The sequence below is a fragment of the Cricetulus griseus genome, chromosome 7, assembly GCF_003668045.3.
Source record: "Cricetulus griseus strain 17A/GY chromosome 7, alternate assembly CriGri-PICRH-1.0, whole genome shotgun sequence".
NCBI classification, from domain to species: Eukaryota; Metazoa; Chordata; class Mammalia; order Rodentia; family Cricetidae; genus Cricetulus; species Cricetulus griseus.
In genome coordinates, this window is record NC_048600.1 from 117477306 (window position 1) to 117502651 (window position 25346).

The 25346-nt window shown below is 40.7% G+C and overlaps 1 protein-coding gene across 8 annotated transcripts in view; it reads right to left on the reverse strand.

Annotated features, from left to right (window-relative positions):
• The window catches only part of LOC113830688 (KAT8 regulatory NSL complex subunit 1), a 128593-nt gene extending 109451 nt beyond the window's left edge, over positions 1 to 19142 (reverse strand). For all 8 annotated transcript variants that reach the window (XM_035447223.1, XM_035447220.1, XM_035447219.1 and 5 more), the window contains exon 1: positions 19027 to 19142. The gene's annotated coding sequence lies outside the window, so the exon portion shown is untranslated. The remainder of the gene's footprint in view (positions 1 to 19026) is intronic.
• Between the last annotated feature and the right edge of the window lie 6204 nt (positions 19143 to 25346).

A 25346-nucleotide genomic window follows, 5' to 3' on the forward strand; every position in this document is an offset into this window, starting at 1 on the left:
GTCAATATCCGGTATAATATCCTGTAGTTATAAAAATCCTCAATAAAGCAAAAATGAATCCAGAAACATACAAAAAAGGATGACCTTTGCTAAATGTGGTTTTCTTCCAGTAATTCAAGGTTAGTTTAACAGCTGAAAGTCTGTTATAATACACAATGTTATTAGAAGACAAAAACCACATAACCACCTAACCAGCAGTTAAGAGCACTGGCACATAGAGGATAACAACCCTCTACAACTTCAGTTCTAGGTGGCCCAACACCCTCTTCTGGTCTCCCTGGGCACTACACACAAAATACATGACATACATACATACATGCCAAACACCCACACAAATAAAAACAAATCTTTTTTTTTTTTTTTTTTTTTGGGTTTTTTGAGACAGGGTTTCTCTGTGGCTTTGGAGCCTATCCTGGCACTCGCTCTGGAGACCAGGCTGGCCTCGAACTCACAGAGATCCGCCTGCCTCTGCCTCCCGAGTGCTGGGATTAAAGGCCTGCGCCACCAACACCCAGCTGATAAAAACAAATCTTAAATTTAAAAATAAAAATACCCATGTGACCATCTAAGCATCCAAAAAAAAAGCACTTGGCAAATTCTAATAAAAAATATTTAACAAACTATAAATTGAAGGAAACTTCCTCAACCTGATTAAATGGTATCTATTTAAGAATTCATAATTAGGATTAGTGTTTGCTTTTGCTTTTTTTTTTTTTAAGATTTGCTATGTAGATTAGGCTGGCCTTGAACTTGTAGCTATCCTCCTACTTCAGACTCTCAATGCCAGGAATATAGATCCAAACTGATAAACACCAGACTCAGTGTGTATGTGTGTGTGTGTGTGTGTGTGTGTGTATGTAAAACATACATATGGGGGGGGTTGCAGGGAGGACAGGGTTTCACTGTGTGTAGCCCTGGCTTGTCTGGAACTTTCTATGTAGACTAGGCAAGCCTTGAATTCACAGAGATCCCCCTGCCTCTGCTTTCCAAGTACTGGAATTAAAGTTGGGCAAGATCAGATTTAAAGTCTTGATAGAGAAAAGACTAACAGCTTCCTCTAAGATCAAGAATAAAACAAGTACGTACACTATTATTACTTCTAGTCAACACTGTACTAAAAGTTCTAGCATGTGCAAGTAGTCAAGAAAAAAACATCTAATAGAAAATAAAAAATAAGACTACTTTTATTTGCAAAGAATATAATCTTGATTATAGAAAACCCTAGGGTGGGCTGGAGAGATGGCTCAGAGGTTAAGAGCATTGACTGCTCTTCCAGAGGTCCTGAGTTCAATTCCCAGCAACCACATGGTGGCTCACAGCCATCTGTTATGAGATCTGGTGCCATCTTCTAGAGTGCAAATATACATGGAAGCAGAATGTTGTACACATAATAAATAAAATCTTAAAAAAAAATTGTTTCTTTTAAAAACAAAAAAAGAAAGAAAAGAAAACCCTAAGGCTGGAGAGATGGCTCAGTGGTTAAGAGCGGCCAGCGGTGGTGGCGCACACCTTTAATTCAGAGGCAGAGGCAAGTGAATCTCTGTGAGTTCGAGACCAGCCTGGTCTACAAGAGATAGTTCCAGGACACCTCCAAAGACACAGAGAAATCCTGTCTCAGAAAAAACCAAAAAAAAAAAAAAAAAAAAAAAAAAAGAGGAGCAATGACTGCTCTTCCAGAGCACCCAGGTTCAATTCCCAGCACCTAAATGGTGGCTCACACCTGTCCGTAACTTCAGTTCTAGGGAACCTGAAACCCTCACACAGACTTACATGCAGGCAAAACACCAAGGCACATAAAATAAATAATAAATTACAAAGAAAAAAACAGGAAAGAAAATCCTAAATAGAGCTCAGTGCGGTACATGCCTGCAATTCCAACACTGAGAGGTGGAAGCAGAAGGTTGGCTTCACTACTACATAGCAAATCTGAGTCCAGCCTGAAATGCATGGGAGAGTCTGAAAAAAGGAAACATCAAAAAACATAAGGAGGAAATCACAAAGTACTGGCACTAACAAACCCAATAAGCCTACGTCAGGTCAATATACAAATTGCAATTTTATTTCCTTTTTGTTGTTGTTGATTTTTCGAGACAGGGTTTCTCTGGTTCTCTTGCTGTCCTAGAACTTACTTTCGAGACTCACAGAGATCTATCTGCCTGCCACTGCCTCTGGAATGCTGAGATTAAAGACGTGCGCCACCACTGCACAGCTAGTAAGTAACTGTATTTCTACCGGGGAGGTGGCTCAGTGGTTAAAGTACTTGGTGTGCAAGAATGTACAGAGTTCAGATCCTCAGAACCCTCAAACACTAAGTGGGCATGGTAGCCAGCCTGTACTTTCAATCTCAGAAGTAGATTCCCTGGAAGGAACTGGCTAGTGACACTACTGGACCCTGCATCAATGAATAAGGTGTAAGAACAACTGAGAATGATTCTCAATATAAACTTCAGCCTCCATATAAAAACATGCACACACATACATATGCACCTATACACATATGCCCACATATGTGTGAACATGTATACACACACACCCACACCCCACAGACAGTCAAAATATGGGGGGGGGGATAAAAAATTCAATCACAATAGCACCAAAAAGAACAAAATGGGAACTGCAGAGGTGGCTCAGTAGTTAAGAGAATGTGTTGCTCTTACAGAGGACCTGGATTCAGTTCCCACCACACAACCAGTTCCAAAGGATCTGATGTCCTCTTCTGATCTCTGTGGACACCAGGCACACACATGGTACCCAGACATACATGCAGATAAAACACCCATATACATAAAATTCATTTATAAAACTTAAATTTGTTGCCTAGTGTGGTGGTGCATGCCTTTAATCCCAGCAGAGGCAGGTGTATCTCTGAGTTCGAGGCCAGCCTGGTCTTCAGAGCTAGTTCCAGGAAAGCGAGGGCTACACAGAGAAACCCTGACTTGAAAATACCAATAAATAAATAAATACATAAATAAATGTATTTTAAAAGATGGAACTAAAATAGTATTTAATTTCTAAACAATCTCACTTTACATAACAATAAACTACTCGTAAACATATTTCTGCCCTAATTCCTCCTTGGGAAATCCCCTAAGGGCACTTACCTGCCTCACATCACACTTGCACGTCACTGCTAATGGTACATGTGTAGGACACTTAGGGTTCCTTTAAATTGAAATTACTCTAAATTAATCTATGGAGAATAAATGAAGAAGAACCAACATGTCACAGATATAATCAGTTATCTACCAGAATAACAGCAGCTAGGATATCAGTGAGTTAAGGAGTTTGAGGAACATAAAATCTTATTACTGGAAGCGTTATTTTCAGAGACTTAGGACTGGAATGTATTATTATTTTAAAAAATTAAACAAAAGTATTACATATTGCCTAAAGAATATTATTACAGATGGTTGGCAAGGCATCTATAAAAGGCTAATTCAAAGAGAAAGTATTGGGCATTCTTGTTACCAGAACAATTCAGGGCATAAAGATGCTCTCAGTCTAAAGGAGAGTGTACTGAAGAGAGAACATGACCACCAGTCAACTCATTTCCAAGCCATTCTAATCATTTTATCTTTTTCATCTGTATATCAAGAATGCTTTTTCTGCATATAGTCTGACATAATTATGATTAGGACAAGTCACTGGACTGAGACAATGCTGGGCTAAATTTTAAGTTATATATCTATACCTGAAGTAGCCATGTGATTTTTGAGAAATGATTTTATTGCTCTAAATGTCCTCATGGAAAAGTTGAAAAATTTCATTAGTTTAAATCAAGTTTCTCTCCCTTTTTTTTTTTTTTTTGAAGTTTTTTTTTTTTTGAAGTCTTTTTTCCTCTTTCATGTGCATAAATGTTTTGCCTGCACAGATATATGGGTACCACATGCATGCCTGGTGTCTGCTGATGTCAGAAGAACTGTATCCCCTGGGAATGGAGTGACAGATGACTATGAGCCACTCTATGGTTGCTGGGAATAAAACCTGGGTCCTTTGCCAGAGCAATGAAAGCCCAACGAAATCAAAGTTTCCTCTAACACTATAAAGTTTACTGATTTGAAAACATGAAAAGGCCGGGTGTTGGTGGCGCAGGCCTTTAATCCCAGCACTCAGGAGGCAAGCGGATCTCTGTGAGTCCGAGGCCAGCCTGGTCTCCAGAGCGAGTGCCAGGATAGGCTCCAAAGCTACACAGAGAAACACTGTTTCGAAAAACCAAAAAAAAAAAGAAAACATGGAAAGTACAATAATAACTAATAGCCATAATGAAGTGAAGCTCAATATTCCAATGTTTAACAGCACAAAATTTTGGATAAATTATATAAATTTTAAATAATATAACCAATATTTTCTCCAAAAATACCAGAGGCCCCTAAGACAATAGAACTTCTGAATTATATTCGTAGTTAACTTCTATGGGCTGTACTCAGTAGTTAAAGCACTCAGTAGTTAAAGCAAGTGTGGAGACCTAAGTCCTAATCCCCACGGTAAGTCAGGTGCAGTAGCCTGCATCTATAGCACCAATGCTCCCAGCTTGAAATGGGAGGCAGACACAGGAGACTGGCATATGTAGAACAATGAGGGGGGAAGGGGAGGGAGAGAGAGGGTAGAGGGAGAGTGGAGAGGGGAGAGAAACGGGGTGAGGAAAGACCCTTGCCACAAACAAGGTAGATGGTAAAGACTGATGTATAAAGTTGTCCTCTGACCTCCACATGCATAATGGAATGTGCACACCCTCATTCACATAATCATTCACTCACCTGTACACACACACACACAAAGAAATGGACATATATGATCACTAGTAATATAAAAACAAAATAATCAACAAAGTATATATGGAATACCTAAAAATGGCTACCCAATTTGGAGCACGTAAAAATGGCTACCTAATTTTGAGAAAACATATCCCAATCTAGACTTTAATTTTTTTAAAGATTTTATTTATTTATTCATTATGTATACAACATTCTGCTTCCATGTATATCTGCACACCAGAAGAGGGCACCAGATCTCATAACGGATGGTTATGAGCCACCATGTGGTTGCTGGGAATTGAACTCAGGACCTCTGGAAGAGCAGTCAGTGCTCTTAACCTATGAACTATCCAGACCCTATAATTTTTTTTTTTTTTTACTTAAAAAGATGTGCACTATAAAGCATAGACAGACTTCAAAATACTTCACAGAAAGCAAGACATCTCAAAATTTAGGTGCTTATACAATCTTAAATTGCTAAGTATCACAATAAGGGATAAGAGAATGGAAAAAAACTACTTTTCTCAAAGTAGAAAATAAAAAACAACAACAAAAAACTACAAATGAGAGAAAGCAATAAAGACCATCCCAGGTGTCCAGAAGCACTGAAACTAACGTAAGCAAAACCTAACAGCTAGGGGTGATGCTTCAGGCCTGAAATCCCAACACTCAGAAGACTGCTAAAATGATCAAGGCTAGCCTGGGATATATACTGAGTTCTAGGACAGCATAGACTCAAGACCCTATGTTTAAGAAGAAAGAGAGAGAGAGGGAGGGAGGGAAGGAGGGAGGGAGGGAGGGAAGAGGAGGAGGAGGAGGAGAAGGAAGAAGCAGCAGCAGCAAAGCTATTAAAAGATGAGTCATTTGATGAATAGGTTATTAACAGTGATCAAAGCAAAGCAGCTGACAAACATTTATTTACTTTAGTATTTACTAGAAGATATAAGGGAGAAAACCTATTTCTAAATCATTCTTAAAAGCATACAAATCACTGATAGTAAACCAAATTAATCATTAAACATTCAAGATGCTTCCAAACTGATGTATCAAATGTCAGACATATTAATTGTAAGACTGTTCAGAAAAACATACTAGCTGGCAGTCATGTGGGAGAAATGACCTTCTGTGTCCCAGTCGGATGGAACTGGGATCTGTTTGCTTTAGCAGCATTTACCCAATCCCCTGTTCAACTCTGCATATTTAGCTATTCAATAAATACTTGCTGAACAAAAATGTCAACTTAACATCCATCTATTCAAGAAATGGCAAGTGTCTTACAGAGATGGTATCAGAAATGTTAGCATGACTATTACATGAGATGAGATCAGAGACATATTAGCAAGAAAAAGACACCCTGGCTCAAAAGGGAGAAATCACAAGCCTACCAAAATTCTCTGAGAAATAATTATGCAAAAACTATTTATTTGTGCTTTTCTGGGGAAACTGATAAAGCTCCAAATAAACAGACTTGTTAAAAGAGAACAATTACTTTAGATGGGATGGGACTAAGCATAAAAATTATTGGCCACCCAAATGAAAAGAAATAAATGGAAGACTGATCCTGGGCAATATTTTAGAAAAGCTATATTCAACATTTTCATAAATTATACAAAAAATACGTAAGAAATGTCTTGTGTTGCAGATAGAAGTATGGTTGCCCCAAATATAAAACCACCCTGAGTTAGAAAAATAAAAATCTGAGAGTTGGAAAGGATTTCTAAGTAAGTATATCAAATGAGAAATATTTACAAAACCTAGGCTTTCTTTTCAGCTGACCGAATATTTCAGCAAGCATGAATTCTGTCTAAATGCTGCAATTGTGTCCAACTGAAGAGAAACTGCTCCTGCTCTAGGCAGTTCCTGTGTAGACAAAATTACGAAATCCCGAGGGACACATTTGAAACCAAGCTTTCTAATGATCTCACCTAACTAGCAAGGTAACGCTTACTCTGCTTTCATTGAAGAGCCTACTCAGAAAAAAACAGACTATTACAGACAGAAAATAGCAAGTATGCCACTGGACCTATAGATAAAATCTAAGCTATATTTAAAGAATTCATGTCTTTCAATCAAAAAATGTATTTTTAAATAATTGTAGAATTCTTGACATTCTATAATAGATGCTCTATGCAAAAAGAGGGAAAGTAAAACTTAAAAAAAAATTATATTCACAACAAAGAAAATGCCATAAACAGAACTTACTTTTCTATTCTACCAAATCACAGTTTTAGCTCTATCTAAAACACAGTCTCAAGTTTTAATTTTTTGTGGTTAGTATTTTAAGATAAGAGTCTTGTTCTATAGTCTGGGTTTCCCTTAAATTCACTACATAGCCCCAGCTGGCCTCAAATTCAGGTGATCTTTCTGCCTCCATTCTAGTATTTACAAGCATGTGCTACCTACACAGCTCAAAAAATTAATAATGAGAAATAAAAGCTGCAGACCAGCAAGTGGCCTAGCAGGTGAAACATGAAAGCCAAGGGGCAGTGTGACTTATTTTTAAAAGATAGAAAAACCTGAGGCTGGAGATACGGCTCAGTGGTTAAGAGCACAGGTTGCTCCTTGGAGGACACAAGTTCAATCCCGGCACCCACACTGGCATCTCATTATTGGCTATAACTCCAGCCCCAAGGAACCAACGCCCTTTTTCTGGCTGTATAGGCATGATCACAGACACACATACAAGTAAAATACCCTACATAAAAAATTAAAATTAGCAGGGCAATGGTGGCACATGCCTTTAATCCCAGCACTTGGGAAGTAGAGACAAGCAGATCTCTGTATTTGAGGCCAGCTTGGTCTATAGAGTAAGTTCCTAGACAGCCAGGGCTACTCTGAGAAACCCTGTCTCAAAAGAAAGAAAGAAAGAAAGAAAGAAGGGAGGGAGGGAGGGAGGGAGGGAGGGAGGGAGGGAAATCCAAAATTGTAATTCTATTCAACCAAATCTTAACATATTAACCACTTAAGATCAAAAGTTGGACTGTGTCTTTCTCTAAAACAAAAACAAAACAAAACAAAAAAAACAAAACAAAAAAAAAAAAAGAAAAAGAAAAGAAAAGAAAAAAACCAGATGGTGGTAATGCACATCTTTGTGAGGCAAAAGCAGTTGGATCTCTTGAGCTCAAGGCCAGCCTGGTCTATAGAGAGAATTCCAGGATAGCCAGGGTTACACAAAGAAACCCTGCCTCAAACAAACAAACAAACAAACAAAAAGACAAAAAAGAAATCTGTGGAATGAATGATTTACCACCAAAAGGCATATGAAGTTAAAAATAGATTTCAAGAAGTGCTTACATCTATGGATAAATTCACCCTTGGGTCTATAGGATAGAAATAATTTCAAGAAACCCTAAGATTCTAAGAGTAGCTCTCTTTTAGGTCAATGTAACAAAACCTCACCCCAACATTCCTTAGTGCCATCCAGACAGATACGGATGGGAGCCTCAATGAAGTTTCTAGTTACTACATGACACAATGGATTGTCAGCAAATAGGTTCTCCCTTTCCAAAAGCAAGTAAGTTGTTGGCCAAGTTCGTTCCATTCTCTTTATTTTTATAAGTGTAACAAATACATAGTCTTCTATTTCATACTTATAATTTTTTATGTAGCTTTGCTCCTGACATTCTCAAGATTAAAAATTCTCCATAAAGTAGACAGGGAGGTGAACACCTGCAATCCTAAGCACTCTGGGGACACAAGCAGGGAATATCAAGCCTGCCTAGTTTAAAGAGTCCCAGGCAGTACAGGGCTGCATAGTAAGAAGCTTCTCAACAAACAAAAACAAAACAATCTTCAGGAGATGGAGAGATGACTCAGTAGTTAAGAGCACTTGCTCTCTTACAGGGGACCCAGAACCCACATGGAATCCCACAGCCATCTGTAACTCCAGTTTCTGCTCTGCTGACCTGTGACAGCAATAAGCACTCAGTATGGTGGTACATATATATATACATACATGCAGGCAAAAGATTCAGACTCCTCAAGTAAATTAAACACAACTAAAAAATATTTTTTTTAATCTTCAAAAAATTTTATTTCAGACAGGCATGTTGGTTCCTGCTTTAAAATCTCAGCACTTAGGAGGTAGAGACAGGCAGACCTCTGAGTTCCAGGATAGCCAGAACTACAAACTAAGACTCTTGTCTCAAATAAATTAATTATTAAATTTCAACAGGGCATGGTAGGGCATGCCTTTAATCCCAGGATTTGGAAGGCAAAGGCAGACTATCTCTGTGTGACTTCAAGGCCAGCATGGTCAACAAAGAGTCCCAGGTCCACCACAGCCACACAGTGAGAACCTGTCCTAAAAATAAACAGAGGCTGGAGGGATGGCTCATCAGTTAACAGTGTTAGCTGCTCTTTCAAAGAACCCGAGTTCAGTTCCAAGTACCCATTTCAATTGGATCTACAACCACCCATTACTCCAACTCCAGAGGGTTCAATGCCATATTCTGGCCTTCTTGGGCACTGCATACCCATGATACATATAAATAAAAATAAATCTTTAAAAGTAAACAAAGGCTGAAGAGATGGCCCCATGGTTGGGAACTCTGACTGTGCTTCTTGGGTTCAATTCACAGCACTCACATGGCAGCTCACCACTGCTGTAATTGCAACACCTTCACAGACATACACGTGGGCAAAAACACCAATGCACATAAAATAAAAAGTACAATAGTAAATCAAATACCCCTGTATTCAATTCTCAGCACCAAAGGTCTACCACAGCACAGTAGTTCTGTAGAATGAACTTTTTCAGTTCCCGTGAATTCAATTAAGACATTAAAAATATTTACTATTGCCTGCACCTTTAATCCCAGCACTCAGGAGGCCAAAGCAGGAGGATCTCCATGAGTTCAAAGTCAGCCTGGTCTACAGAGCAAGTTCCAGAACAGCCCTAAGGCTACACAGAGAAACCGTGTCTCAAGAAACAAAAAAAGAGAGAGAGAGAAAGGAAGGAAGGAAGGAAGGAAGGAAGGAAGGAAGGAAGGAAGGAAAAAATGTACCCTTAAATCCTTAAACATAGGGGCTGGAGAGATGGCTCAGAGGTTAAGAGCACTGACTGCTCTTCCAGAGGTCCTGAGTTCAATTCCCAGCAACCACATGGTGGCTCACAACCATCGTTATGAGATCTGGTGCCCTCTTCTGGTGTGCAAATATACATGGAAGCAGAATGTTGTATACATAATGAATAAATAAATAAAATCTTAAAAAAAATCCTTAAACATAATTATCTTTATCTTCCCATTAATCTTGCTGCTCATTTAGATCTAGTCTCAATTTTCTTCAGTATAAATAATGCTACAAAGAGTATCTTTACTTACAAATCTTTACAAATACCTTTTCCCCCTTTGGATAAATTCATAGAGCTAGAACCCCAATTGAAGGACATTTTTAAGTTTATTGATATGTGCTACCTAGTATCTTCAAGAAAAAATTGGCCCAGTATACATTCCCACATGTTTTAGAGAATTTTTACATCTCTACCAGTTTTCATTTGCCAATTTAATAGATGAAAATTATTTACTTTGTACCTTTGAATAGTTATCAAAATAAAAATGTTTTTCATATGCTTCTTGATGATTTATAATTTCTCTTTGTGAACTTTCATCATGTTCTTTGTCAATAAAGTTTTTACTTTCTCTTGACAAACTTGAAAACCAGTTGAAATAATCACATAAGTAACTTTGGCTCCTCCTGCTGGTAATTTATAACCATGATCAAGAGGCAGATAAACTATTGTAGCCAATAGATAAACTATTGTAGCCAAAATAGTTGGCTACAACTATTGTTACAAACACCACATATATAGTGTTAAGGTTTTTGTCTCTTAAACTTACACTTAACATGTTATAGAGTCGGGGAGAGCAAATATCACACATCAATGTGTAAGAACAATTGTAACAGTTCCCTACTAAATATACTGCCTGGCTGGTACTATATTATAGGTCTAAATTATTAATTTCATGTTGTTTTACTAATGTGACAACATTCTGATTAGTTTTTGACACTGGATGGTCATCAAAAGCAAATATAAGCAAAGGGCTGGGGTATAGTTCAATGATATGCCAGTGTAAATGAGGTCATAGGTTCAATCCTCAGTACTGGGAAGAAAAATAAAATGGAGAATGGAGGGGGGCTGATAGAGTAGCTTGGTAGTATAATGCTTCCCTAATATGCATTAGGTGCTGAGGTTTGGTCCTCAGCACAAGAATGTAACTTTAACTATAGCCAACCCTCATCCCAAAGCTGCTTACACTTATCAGCCTGGACTCTGTACTTTTAAAGAGTAAAGCAAAAGAGGCAAATAGATATAACTGATTCAGCCTTTCCATTGATATTATCCTAAAGATGTATATCCCGATTTTTGTAAGACCAAAGTGGGAGGATACCAAAGTATGAGCTAATAGTAAAATCCAAGCCAGCCTGGGCTACAGAGTAAGGCTTATCTCAAAAACAATAAAGAGGTATGTCCCAAGTCTGGCAATGTCCTTAGACAATTTATTCCAAACACATTTACTAAGTTTGAGAAATGAAAATAAACACTCAGGAGGCAGAGCCAGGTGGATTTCTAAGTTCGAGACCAGGCTGGCCTACAGAATAAGACATCTGGGGCTACACAAAGAAACTTTGTCTCAGAAAAGAGGAAAAGAGGAAAGGGAAGGGAAAGGGGAAGAAGGGGAAGAAGAGGAAGAAGCAAGCACTACAAGCACTGTACACACTGAGGGACCAGGGGTCCACAAGATACATTCAGTGACACCTTCTGTTGTTGGTAATGTTACCATGATAACAGTTGTTAAAGTAGGAGGAAAGAGCTAGAGAAATGGCTCAGTGGTTAAGAGCACTTCTTGTTCTTCCAGGAAATCCGTTTAGTTAGCACCCACCGTGGGTGGCTCACAAAGCTCACTCCAGCTCTCCAAATGGCCTGATGCCCTCTTCTGGCCTTCATTCACACACATGGCATACATTCATATAGACATATATAAACATTTCTAAACAAAAGGAAGAGGACTAAGTCTCTGGAAGATAGTAAAAGCCCTTTAAAAAAGACAACTGCCGCCGAGCATTGGTGGTGCACTCCTTTAATCCCAGCACTTGGGAGGCAGAGGCAGGCGGATTTCTGAGTTAGAGACCAGCCTGGTCTACAAGAGCTAGTTCTAGGACAGGCTCCAAAGCCACAGAGAAACCCTGTCTCGAAGGAAAAAAAAAAAAAAAAAAGATTTATTATACATATAGTATGTCTGGTATGCCAGAAGAGGGCACCAGATCTCATTATAGATGGTTGTGACCCACCATGTGGTTGCTAGGAATTGAATTCAGGACCTCTGGAAGAGCAGTCAGTGCTCTTAAACTCTAAACTGTCTTTCTAGCCCTATATTTTAATGTTTTAAAATCAGTGTATTAGATATCATTATGACATATTGGAACAAAATGGACTCTTAAAGTTTTGCAAGTCCAGCCTCTTCCTGTCTTCATATTCTGATGATGGATGGTACTGTTATCCATCCAGTCACTCAGGTTGGGTTTATAAGTCCTCCAGAGTCTGTCTTGGGTCATCTCAATTACCACTTTATTTTTTTAAACTCAGGCTTATGTTTGAATTACTCATTTTCAAGTTGCTAGTTATTTATTGTGTATGTGTGTGTTCGTGCACATCTGCTATAGTGCGCTTGAGGAGGTCAGAAGACAAGTTCCAGGGACCAGATCAGCTCTCTACTCCCACCATGTGGGTCTCTATGAGTGAATTCAGGTTGTCAGTCTTGGCATCAGTTGCCTTTACCTGCCGAGCCATCTCTCTGGCCCACTACCTTCTTTGTAAATCATTTCCTGCTCACTCTCACTTCTCCTTTCTTGGTTCTGACCATTACCTTTTTTTTTCTTTTTTTCTTTTCTTTTTGCTTGCATGACATTTGAGTTACCTCATTCTCTTTCACTGCCTTCTATCTTCCAATCTTCTATCAGAAGTGATCTGGTAAATGTAGATCTTATTGAATGATCATATCCTTTTTCTGTTGTGGCTCTTCCAGCTTTTGAGGTACAATTCAATTGCTTTAGCCAAGCACCCATGCTCTTGATGGCCTATCTAGGATCATCTCACATTCAGAGGCAAAGATGTGTTGGCAGTTTCTTTTGTGTACTCTGTTCTGGCCTCTGGGCCGTTACACAGGCAGTTGTCTTTTTCTTTTTCTTTTTTTTTTTTTTTTTTTTTTTTTGGTGTTTCGACACAGGGTTTTCTCTGTGGCTTGGAGGCTATCCTGGAACTTGTAGCTCTTGTAGGCCAGGCTGGTCTCGAACTCACAGACATCCGCCAGCCTCTGCCTCCCAAGTGCTGGGATTAAAGGCATGCGCTCCCAACGCCCAGCCAATAAATCTTTTAAAACTTAAAATATAAAGAAATACCTAATGTGAAATATCAAGGAGGTAAATGGGATTAGAGATCAGAAAACACATTTTAAATCATCAGCACACAGCCAGTAAGTGATTTACAACTAGATGCCTACAGAGCTCCTACACAGAATGAGAAAACAGAAGATCAAGGAAAGCCAGATGATTCTTAGCAGCAAAAGACAGAAAGTCTACAAAGAAAACTGCAAAAGACCAGCAAGAAATGGCCTTGACGACAGGGTCAGTCATCACCCACATTAAATACTGTGCTGTGTGACAGACATTCTTTCTGTTAGTTGTTTTTTTTTTTTTTTTGGTTTTTGAGACAAGGTCTTACTACAGAGTCCTGGCTGGCCTGAAACACACTATGACACTATGTACACCAGGCTGGCCTTGAATTCAAAGATCTGCCTGCTGCCTTCCAAGTGCTGGTATTAAAGTTAGGTGTGCACCACCACATTAGTGCTTGACCTTGTAGCTCTCTCCTAAAAAAAAAAAAAAAAAAAATAGCATCAATAAATTCAAAATCACTGGCCAGGGATGGTGGCATATGCTAGAAATCCCAGTACTCAAGAGGCTAAGGCAAGAGAATCACCATGAATTCAAGGTCAGCCTGATCTACTACATACCAAGAACCTGTCTTGGGGGAAAAAAAAAATCCTCAAAACTACCAAGTAGTTCAACTGGAAAGATGGTGCTTAGCATGCAAGAACCCTGGATTGGGATCACTAGCACTACATTAAAAAAATTAGGCATGGGCAAGGGGGAAGCTAAAGAAATGGCTCAATCCTTAAGAGTACCTGCTGCTGTTCTTCCTGAGGACCTGTGTTTGATTCCCAGAACCCATAAGAAGGCAGCTAACTGTCTGTAATTCCAGTTCCAAGGGATTTGATTCCTTCTTCAGAATGCCTTAGACATCAGGCAAGAATGTGGTACACATATACACATGCAGGCAAAACAACCATATGTATAAAGTAATTTTAAAAAATAGGCATGGTATGGCAGCTCATGCCTTTAATCCCAGCACTTAAGTGGAGGCAGGGGGAATTCAAGGTCATACTCAGCTACATCATGAGCTTAAAGCCAGCCTAATCTACTTGATACCATGTTGGGGGAAAAAATTCTTGGGGACAAGAGATATAGCAGCAGTTAAGAGCACTTGCTGCTCTTGCAGAGGACCCAAGTTTGATACCCAACAGCCATATTGGGTGACTAACAACCACACCTGTAACTCCAGCTCCAGAAGATCTGACATCCGCTTCTGGACTTCCTGAGTACCCACACACATGTGGCACACACAGATACATACATAAATAAAATTAACAATCTTTTTTATTATTATTAAAATCCAGCCAGGCATGGTAGTGCATTCCTTTAATCCCAGCACTTGGGAGGCAGAAGCAGATGTATCTCTGTGAGTCCTAGACCAGCCAGAGCTATACAGCCAAGTCTGCCAACCTGAGTTTGATCCTTTAAAAAACAAAAAAGAATTTAAAAAGAAAAAAAAAATTAACATCCCAAAGCAACATATGTTCTAAATTACTAGACCATTTTCAGGTCATCACTTTAGCCACTGTTCAAAAACCTGCCTCCCTCTCTTCCAACAAAGGAAGATGTAAGGAATTACCTGTTAGTTTCCACTTAGTTTTGAATTCTGTTTTCAAATATTTGGATTTGATTCAAACAAAAAGTATAAAAAGCCAGTTATAGTGGATCATGCCTTTAATCCCAGCACTCAGGGAGCAGAGGCAAGCTTATCTCTCTCAATTCAAGGCCAGCCTAGTCTTTATGAGGAGTTTCAAAACAGCCAAGGTAACAGTGAGAACTTGTTTCAAATTAAATTTTTTTTTTTTTTTTTTTTTTGTTTTTGTTTTGTTTTTCGAGACAGGGTTTCTCTGTGTAGCTTTGGAGCCTATTCTGGCACTTGCTCTGGAGACCAGGCTGGCCTCGAACTCACAGAGATCCACCTGCCTCTGCCTCCCGAGAGCTGGCATTAAAGGCATGCACCACCAATGCCCGGCTCAAATTAAAAAATTTTTAAAAAGCAAGCAAGAGGGTTCAGCAGGGAAAGACTCTTGCCATTCAAGCCTGATATCCTGAGTTCAATTCCTAGAAAACACATAAAGGCACAAGGACAGAGCAAACTCCTCAAAGATAAAGGCACAGCAAGCCAAGTCTGCCAACCTGAGTTTGATCCTCAGGACCCAAATGGCAGAAGGAAAACTGTAAGCTACATATATATACACACACAGACACACTCAGAAATAAGTAAACATGAAAAAAATAAATTAGGCCAGGTGTAGCAGTACACACCTTTAATCCCAACACTCAGGATTCAGAGGCAAGTAAATCTCTGAGTTTGAGGCCAGTCTAGTCTACATAGTGAGTTCTAGGTTAGCCAGGGCTACCTATATAAAGATACCATATCCCATAAAAAAACAAAGTAAAATAAATAATTTAACTAGGGACCAGCAAGACAGCTCAGCATGTAAAGATGATTATTTGGGGGATAGAAAGATGGCTCAATGGTTAGAGCACTGGCCACCCTTCCAGAAGACCTGGGTTCATTTCCTGGCACCCACACTGTGGCTCAGAATTCCACACATATACATGGAGGCAAAACACCGACACATATAAAACAAAATAATAATTTTTAAATGAAAAAAAAAACAAAAAACAAAATGGGCTGGATAGATGGCTCAGAGGTTAAGAGCACTGGCTGCTCTTCCAGAGGTCCTGAGTTCAATTCCCAGCAACCACATGGTGGCTCACAACCATCGTTATGAGATCTGGTGCCCTCTTCTGGTGTGCAGATATACATGGAAGCAGAATGTTGTATACATAATAAATAAATAAAATCTTAAAAAAAAAAAAAAAAAAAAAAAAAAAAAACCTGCTGCTAGGCCTAATGACTTGAGGTTGATCCTGGAAACCTACTTGGTGAAAGGAGAGGCCCAACTCCCACAAGCTGTCCTCTGTCCTCCACCCAGCACCTGCACTATGGCCCATATGTGTGCACACATGTACATCTGTGCAAGCACAAATAAATATAAAATTTTAAACTAAATTAGAATAAAATAAGGTATCTGAAAACAAGCCAAAGAAATACAGAAATTTTAGGGGCTGAGGCTAATGTTCAGCAATATAATGCTTATCTAGGATCTCCAGCATCATATAAAAAAAGAAACATGAACATTTGCCATGATGTATACACTTTAATTAAAGTCTCATTTCTTTTTATTTAAAAATATAACTTGGTGGTGGTGTGGCAGTGCATGCTTTTAATCCTAGCACTTGGGAGGCAGAGGCAGACAGTTCTCTGTGAGTTTGAGGCCAGCCTGATCTACAGAGATCCAGGACAGTCAAGGCTACACAGAGAAACCCTGTTTCAAAAACAAAAACAAAGGGCTAGAGACATAGCTCAGTGGTTATGAGCACTGGCTACTCTTCCAGAGGACCTACCACATGGCAGTTCACACCTGTCTGTAACTCCTGTCTGTAACTCCTGTTCTAGGGGATCTGACACCTTCACACAGACATACATGCAGGCAAAACGCCAACATACATAAAATACAAGTAAAAAATTTAATTAATAAAATAAAAAAAACTCTAATTTGAAAATATAGAAAAAAACGTACTGTTTCTGCCAATTTAAACGTATTTTGAAATGTTAAGTATAAAAAATGGGAGGAAGGGGCTGGAGAGATGGCTCAGCGGTCAAAGGCACTGACTACTCTTCGAGAGGACCGGAGTTCAAATCCCAGAACCCCTATGCACTTCAACGCTGTTTGTAACTCCCAAGATCTGTCACTCCCACACAGGCATACCTGCAGGCAAAGCACCAATGCATATAAAAAGTAAATACATTAAAAAAAAAAAAAACTGATTTCTAAAAAAAAAAAAATAAAGGTAGAAAATGTGAAGAAAAAAAAAAAACTGTTTATGGCTTATGCCTGAAATCTCAGCACTTGGGAGGCAGAGTCATTAGAGTACTAGGCCAGTCTAGACCATATAGCAAGATTCTATCTCAAAACAACAAAGCTTAAACTTAGCACAGTTTTACACCGATCAAAGGATTGGTAGGAAACATAAAACTAAGGCAGCCACATAATTACATTCTCGAGTAGTTAAGAGATAATAATTCATACTTACTATAGGACACTGACTGTATTTCCGACAAGTCAAAGGACTCTGGTAATTCCCCAGGTTTACCATTAGAGGTAAAACCTTAAACACTTCACACATCTTTAAAAAGTAGGCCTCAATATATTTAATACCTTAAAACCAAGGAAGCTGAAACATGAAATCTAATATACTGGTCATAGAAGTCAGCAAGTCCTGATGGCTCAGCAGTTAAGAATACTAACTAATAGGACCCAGGGTTCAATCCCAGCACCCACATGGCAGCTTACCACTGTCTGTCAACTCCAGTTCCAGGAGTTCTGACACTGTGACACAGATATACATGCAGGCAAAAAACCAACACACATAAATAAAAATAAATGTATTTTTTTAAAAAAGGAAATGAAAACACAATTATACAAGGTCCTCCAGTTCCTAGGCAATCGATTCTTCAGACTGTTTCCCCATTCAATCCCTCCAGCTGTACCATGGGGAAAAGACTGCAAAGAATGAGTCACTTTGGACCCCTTTATATTAATATATGCACTCATCCAACAAGAGCAGCCAGAACAAAAGTGAGGATAAGATCCAGTCTACATTACCTAAAGATTTCCCAAAAGTCCAAATATTTAGGTTACACAGACTGCATTATTCTGATTTACCCACTATACTATTCTGGAATTACATGGAGCAGATCAAAACAATCTTAACTATATCATTATCTAACTCTCAAGGAAGGCGAGGCTGACAGAGGACTTCTAGCACTACTTATCAGTTCTTGGTCCTCCCTCTCACTTCCTCACTTTCAAGCCTTAAGCTCAGTCTTCTGCTTAGCCCTAACCAAGAGTTCTTCTGCCATCTCCGAACAGATCAGAAAGAACCATAAGAGACAAATGGTCACTGTCCCACATTGCCCTTGAAATGAAAGGACACAATGGCTACCTGTTGAAAAAAATTAGTGTAAGGGTTCATGAACTGGCCTAAGGAGCAGCAGATGAAGAGTTGTACACATAAACCTTAATATACTATATGAAACTTCAGAGTAAACAAATGGTTAATGACACATCTTTTGTAACACATGAATCAGCTCTGATTTGCAAAAGTGGGACACACCCAAGTTCATATGACTCTAAAGTAAGTACCTGTTTGAAAATGGACCTCAAAGTCTGAATTGCCAACCCCATAAGCCAGGTTTGGAACAGAATTTTACTAGTATGCAAGCTGTAATAATTTAAGGTTTAAAAAAAAAAAAAAAAAAATGAACTCTGGGGCTGGAGAGATGGCTCAGTGGTTAAGAGCTCTGGCTACTCTTCCAGAGGACCCAGGTTCAATTCCCAGCACCCACATGGTAGCTCACAACTGTCTGTAACTCCAGTTCCAGATACCTCCACACCAATGCACATAAAATAAAGTTAAATAAATTATTTTAAAAAATGAACTCATCATTATAATAAAAGTTAATTTGAGAACTTCATTAATATTTTAACACCAATCAAGAACAGCAATAATACAAATCCTAAGAAGCTAATAGTCCTCAGGATAAGTATCCTGTAAGGTAATTGAAGAGTTGTAAATTCAAGAACATCCTAGCATTTGGAATGTTGAGACAGGAAGTTCATGAAGTTAAAGGCATGCTTAGCAATCTAAAAAGTTCAAGGCAGCCTGGGCTACCATGAGACCCTGTCTCAAAACACAAATAGCAAACAAATATTCTTGGTTCTAAAACACTCATATGAAGTAATAAGGAAAAACCAATACATCTTACCTTAAGAGGCATCCAAATAGCATTCATAGTGTCAGGAATAGTTCAGATGAGCCTCAGAAAGAAGCAGGGAGAGACTAAGAAATCCCCTCAGTTACCACGGATAAAAGTGGCAAGATCTGAAAAGGAGGATGTTTCATTTAGATGACAATAATCTAGAATATGCAAATAGCTTATTCTATCTGGGAAGGATGCTAAGTGCCAACTGCCTTACCATCCTAGAAAGTGTGCAGGTGTGGCACACACTTTTAATCCCAGCACTCAGAGGAGGCTGAGGCAGGCTGTCATCTAGGAGTTCAACACTGGCCTGGTATACTTAGTGAGTTCAGGGTCAGGCAAGGCTACTTGTTGAGATGGTATCAAACACAAAAACAACAACAAAAGGTACAATATACAATTCTCTTTGGAAAGGGAATTTCACATGTATATTTTACATCAGAGACCATAAATTTTAAATAATCAAAAATTACTTATTAAAGATTCAGAAAACCAAAATCCAGGAGGAAAAGTTATTCTCCCATTCTCCCAGAGTATTATTTCATAAGCACTACTGAAAGTGATTTATTAACTCGTCACCGGAAAAAAAAAGTCTACAGCTACTTTTATTTAATAAATGTAAACCTCTCTGGCAACTCCAATGTCCTAACTTTTCTTAAAATTAAGTTTCAGCCGGGCGTTGGTGGTGCACGCCTTTAATCCCAGCACTGAGGAGGCAGAGGCAGGCGGATCTCTGTGAGTTCGAGACCAGCCTGGTCTACAAGAGCTACAAGTTTCAGGACAGGATCCAAAGCCACAGAGAAACCCTGTCTCAAAAAACCAAAATAAATAAATAAATAAATAAATAAATAAATAAATAAATAAAGTTTCAGAGCTGATTCTACATCATCATCATTATAATAATTGTTGCTATTCTTCACTGAAGTACTACAAGTTAAAAAAAAAAAATGGAGGGGGGGAGAAAAGATCCTTCTTTCCCAGAGATCTTTAAAAGCAGCCCAGAGGAATTAATTTTGAAGATGGTGGGTGCTAAGTGTGTAGGGACGCAAAAGGATGGACTAAATGACCCCTTCCTTGTAGGAGCCTTAAGTCCTAGGCCTGAATGAACATTCCAGCTTAACCAGTTACTGCTTCACTTAAAATGGAGGCTTGCCCGCGTAGGAACACAAAAATAACACACTCACCTCTTTAAAAAAATAATTTCTTAAATTCAGAGTCGAGGTCCCCCGTTTTAAAAATAAAATAAAGCACTGGGGTGGGTTTGCTCTGTCTCCGCGTTTGTCACTTCGGTTAGGGAGACTTGGCATCACTTTGCCTACCGCTCACCGGATTTGGGGGGTGGGGACCGGAGGAGTTTGACTCTTGACCCGACTCGCAGGCGAGCCTGAGCGCCCCTCCCCACCCCCGCCCCCACCCGCGAGGCGACGCGACGCGACCCCCAGGTTCCACAGAACCTCGGGGCCGAGATCCAGAGAGCGCCAGTCCCGCCCCTCCCCCGCCTCCGACCCTCGTCCGGGAGCTCCCCCACCCCCTGCGGCCCGCGACTCCTCCGGCCCGGTCCCATTGTTAGGAGGGGCGGCCGGGGCCGGGGCTCGCGGCCGGAGCCCGTGGCCGTTGCCCGACTTGCCTCAGGAGGGGGCGGCCCGCGGGATGCCGCTTCCGTCCTGCCCGCCGCGGTCCGTCCCACCTCGCTCGGCCTGGGCCCCGGGACACCGCTCGCGCCCCCGCTCCGGCCCGCTGGCCTCCCGTCTCCCGGTCCGCCGCGGCCCATGGCCCGAGGCCCAGGCCTGGCGGTGGGCGCCGGGCCGGGGTCCCGCGCCCCACACGCGTCCCTGCGTCCTCAGCCCGGCCGCCTTCAGGGCCCTCGGCGGCGCCCGCTCCCGCGACCCCTCAGCCTCCCTCCGCCCGCGGCGGCGCCCCCCGCGACGTCCCCGGACGGGACGCCCCACTCTGCGCCACCATCACCCCGACCCGCCGCGCCCCCACCCCGGGGCAGTAGTGCCAACGGCAGCTCCCCGGCCCCGGACCTACCTGCACGGCTCAACCAAGCTAGAGTGGGGGGGGCGGGCAAGCTTTCGCCCTCCTGTGTCTCTCATTGGCCCGTCCGAGGCAATTCGCGAGCGTCATTGGCTGCGAGTTGACGTCCGTCAGAGCTGTGGGGCGGGACGGTGTAGGGGGGGGGAGAGATGCTGGTGCCTCGGCGTCTCTGTCTCTGTATCTCTCCTGTCTCTGTCTCGGCCCTAGGAAAGGAGAGGCTTGAGCTGGACCGAATTGGAAGGGGGCCTAGTGGGAAAAATAAAAATAGGAAACCCTACAGTGCTTCACAGCAGTCCACCACTCAACCCCTGGCCACAGTCCCTCAGGTCCTCTTCTCTGTCACCCCCAACCCCTGCCCCTCACCCTTCCAGGTTCTTCATCCAGGAAGCGATGTGATGAAAACCGGGCCCGGAAGGCCATAGGGAGAGAGATTTTGTGTATGTACATTAAATATACACATATGATTGCTAATTTATGAAGTCAATCAGATTTGAGGTCATGAGGGCCTGGAAAGGCCACACATCTCACAGACCAGGAAGGAATTGAGAGAGCTGATAGTCAAAAATCACTCTCAGAGGTGGGAACAGTGGTTACCTCCTGGGATGAAATGGATTGCCCAGCAGACCAAGGGAGTGAAAGACTTAATCTCAGGCACATCCTTTGTAGATACTGATTTTCATACCATTCATAAACATTTCATATATATATATAATATATATATATATATATAATATATATATTAGCCAAGCGTGATGGCCTACGCCTGTGATTCTAGCACAAGAGACCAAGGTAGAAGAGTAATAAGTTCAAGAGCCAGCTTGGGCTAACAAAGTGAGTATTAATTTTTTTTTTAATCTTTAAATCAGGTCACAAAATTAGAAACAAACCACACGAACACGGCCCATGGAATCAACTAACCGGGGCTCCTAGAGACTCAGAGAGATAAAACCGACATTCAGGGACCCTGTAGATGCTACCTAAGACCTCTGCATACACGTATGGTTGTGTAGCTTGTTGTTCTCGTGGGACTCCTAACAGAGGCAGAGGGGGCTGCTTTCCTCCAACTGCCTCGTCCAGTCTTGATTTTAGGGCATGTGCCTAGGCTTATTGTAACTTGTTATGCCATGTTTGGTTGATATCCCTGTGAGGCCTGCTCTTTTTTGAAGGGAAAAATAAGAGGAATAAATCTGAGGGAGAGGGGAAGTGGAAGAGGTGGACACGGAGGAGAGAATGGGAGTGGAAGCTGGGATGTAATATGAGAGAAGAATAAATTAAAAAAAAAAAAAAGAGCCGGACGTTGGTGGCGCACGCCTTTGATCCCAGCACTCGGGAGGCAGAGGCAGGCAGATCTCTGAGTTCGAGGCCAGCCTGGTCTACAGCCAGGACAGCTTCCAAAGCTACAGAGAGAAACCCTGTCTCCAAAAAAAAAAAAAAAAAAGAAAGAAAGAAAAAAAAAAAAGAAAAGAAAATCAGGACAATATCCAGATTTAGTGGGGAATCTTACTTTTTATTTTTTTTTTTTGTTCAGCTTCAAATACTAGTAATAAGTGTGTCCCAAGGCATTCCATAACACAGAAGACAGTAAACAATCCACAGATGAGGAGCTAATTGACACGCTAAAGGACTGACTTTCTCAAATTGTAAAAAGAAAAATGCAACTAAAATTAAGATGAAAAATACTGGCGAGGCAGCATGAAGGCAGAGGAGCAAGAGTCTACTGCAGAAAGAATACAAAACTACAAGAGAAGCCGGTCGTTGATGGCACACGCCTTTAATCCCAGCACTCTGGAGGCAGAGGCAGGCGGATATCTGTGAGTTCGAGGCCAGCCTGGTCTCCAGAGTGAGTGCCAGGATAGGCTCCAAAGCTACACAGAGAAACCCTGTCTTGAAGAAAAAAAAAAAAAAACAAAAAACAAGAGAGCCTTAGGTCTTGAAGTCACTTAAAGGACTCGTCAGGCCCTACTGTACAGGTGACAGTAAGAACTAAAAAGAAAACACCCATAAATCAGAAGTCTTAACTTTTTTAGTGTTAGTGACACATAAGGACTCTATCTCAGAATGTTTCTAAATTACATCAAATGCATTTAGGAATCCAGAGGCAGCCAGCCAGATTGACCCAGGAGGATCACCTGGGGAACAGAGAAATGCAAAGAAAACTAGTTATAATAAAATATAGCTATGCTTTTTTAAAGATGCTTATTTTATGTATATGTATGTAAAATGTACTGTGGACATGCCTAGTGTCCTTGGAGGCTAGACACTGATCCCTGGAGTAACTGGAGTTACAGACTGCTGGAGCCTTTGTGTGGCTGCTAGAAACAAAACCTGTGTCCTTCCCAAGAACAAACAATTGCTCTTAACCTTAGAACCATCTTTCCAGCCCCTAAAATTTTAGGACAAGAATGGTGGTACATGGTATTAATCAAGGACCTGGAAACTGTGCTACAGAAAAAAAGAGTTTTCAAAATATTGCTAAAAGTATACTGTAGCAATATGGTGCCTTTTAATGGCAATCAAATAATAATTAATTGAATGACCGTTCTAACTTTGAGTCCTTTTTTTAAAGAAATCTGAAACAACTGTCATATACTATGACGTTAAACATTGGTGGCAAAGTCACAGGTACTGCTAAAACTAGGTTCTATTGTTTACATTTGCAATTGGAGGAAATGTTAATTTTCTCATGATTTGGAGCAAAACTTCATGGAGTTCTTAATCTGTGGACCACAGACAAAAAAACAAAACAAAACCAAAACACCTAACCTAAAGAGATTATCCTCTCCACCCTCCTTGTACTCCTGGTCCCTCCTCCTTGTCTCTCTCCCCTTCCTTGCCTCCAAATACTTTCTGGTTCCCCCTCCCATGGTCCGATGTCTGATATCCCTGTGACACAAAGAACAAGGGAATAGAATGAGGGCTGAAGAAAGAATACACATGCATCTTGTCTTTCTTTGAATAAAAAGAAAGGGCTGGGGGAATAGTTCAGTGGGAGCTCTTGTCCTGGATGCCCAAGGACAGAGGGAGAAAGGACGCTGGAGGCATGTTGCAGATCTACGGTCATGAGGACATAGAGACTTGGGTGGAATGTCGTTAGTTACGTCGTTAGTTATTCTTCAAGAGTAATGATAACATAAAAAATCATCTCTAGCCAGCTGTGGTGATGTGGAATCCCTGCACTTTTGAGGCCAAAATAGGAAGGTCTTGATTGGAGGCTACCTTGAGCTACATAGCAAGACCTATCTCTTTTTTTTTAGGTTTTTCGAAACAGGATTTCTCTGTGTAACCACCTGGCTGTCCAGGAACTCATTCTATAGACCAGGCTGGCCTAGGAGAGATTCTCTTTATTCTGGATCCTGCCTTTTAGTTAAAGGACAGGTTGTGAATCTGATGTGGAATCTAATTGTGGAAGTAAAGTAACACAGAAGGAATTAGAGCAGGGAGACACAGGGATGGAAATGATACAGAATGCACATGTAAAATAATTTTTTTAAAAAGTTATCTGCAAGTTCATATTTTCTCAGTTGACTAATTCTGGTTAGATCACTTTCAGTATAGCTCTTGCTTACTATCTACAAAATGGGCCAGAGGAAGGGATAGAGAGGTAGCTCTGTGGTTTAGAGTGTAATCTACTCTTGCAGAAGACCTGGGTTCAGTCCCCAGCACCCACATGGTGGCTCACAACCATGTGTAATGCCAGTTACAAGGGGTTTCCATGGGCATGCACATGGTACACAAGCTAAGATGTAGGCACAAGCTCACACACATAAAACTAAATAAATCTTTTTTATTTTAATTTACTGGATTAAGACTGGGTTGTCAACCGGGCATTGGTGGCGCATGCCTTTAATCCCAGCACTCGGGAGGCAGAGGCAGGCAGATCTCTGAGTTCAAGGCCAGCCTGGTCTCCAGAGTGAGTGCCAGAATAGGCTCCAAAGCTACACAGAAAAAACCCTGTCTCGAAAAACCAAAAAAAAAAAAAATAAAAAAATAAAAAAGACTGGGTTGTCTAGCATATCTAGGTTCAATCATCAGAACCAACACATACATACACACATATACACATACACATACATAATACTTGTTTGCTTGCTTCTAAACCAGATTTGGTAGCTCACGATGTAATCTCAGCACTCTGAAGAAAAAATATAACTCCAAATTTGAGACTAGTCTTGTCTACCCAGTGAGTTTCAGGCCAGCACGGGCTTCAGAGTGAAACCCTGTCAAAATTCTCCCTCAAAAAAGGAGCCCAGGCTTGGTGACATTTGTCTATAACCCTCCACTTAGGAGGT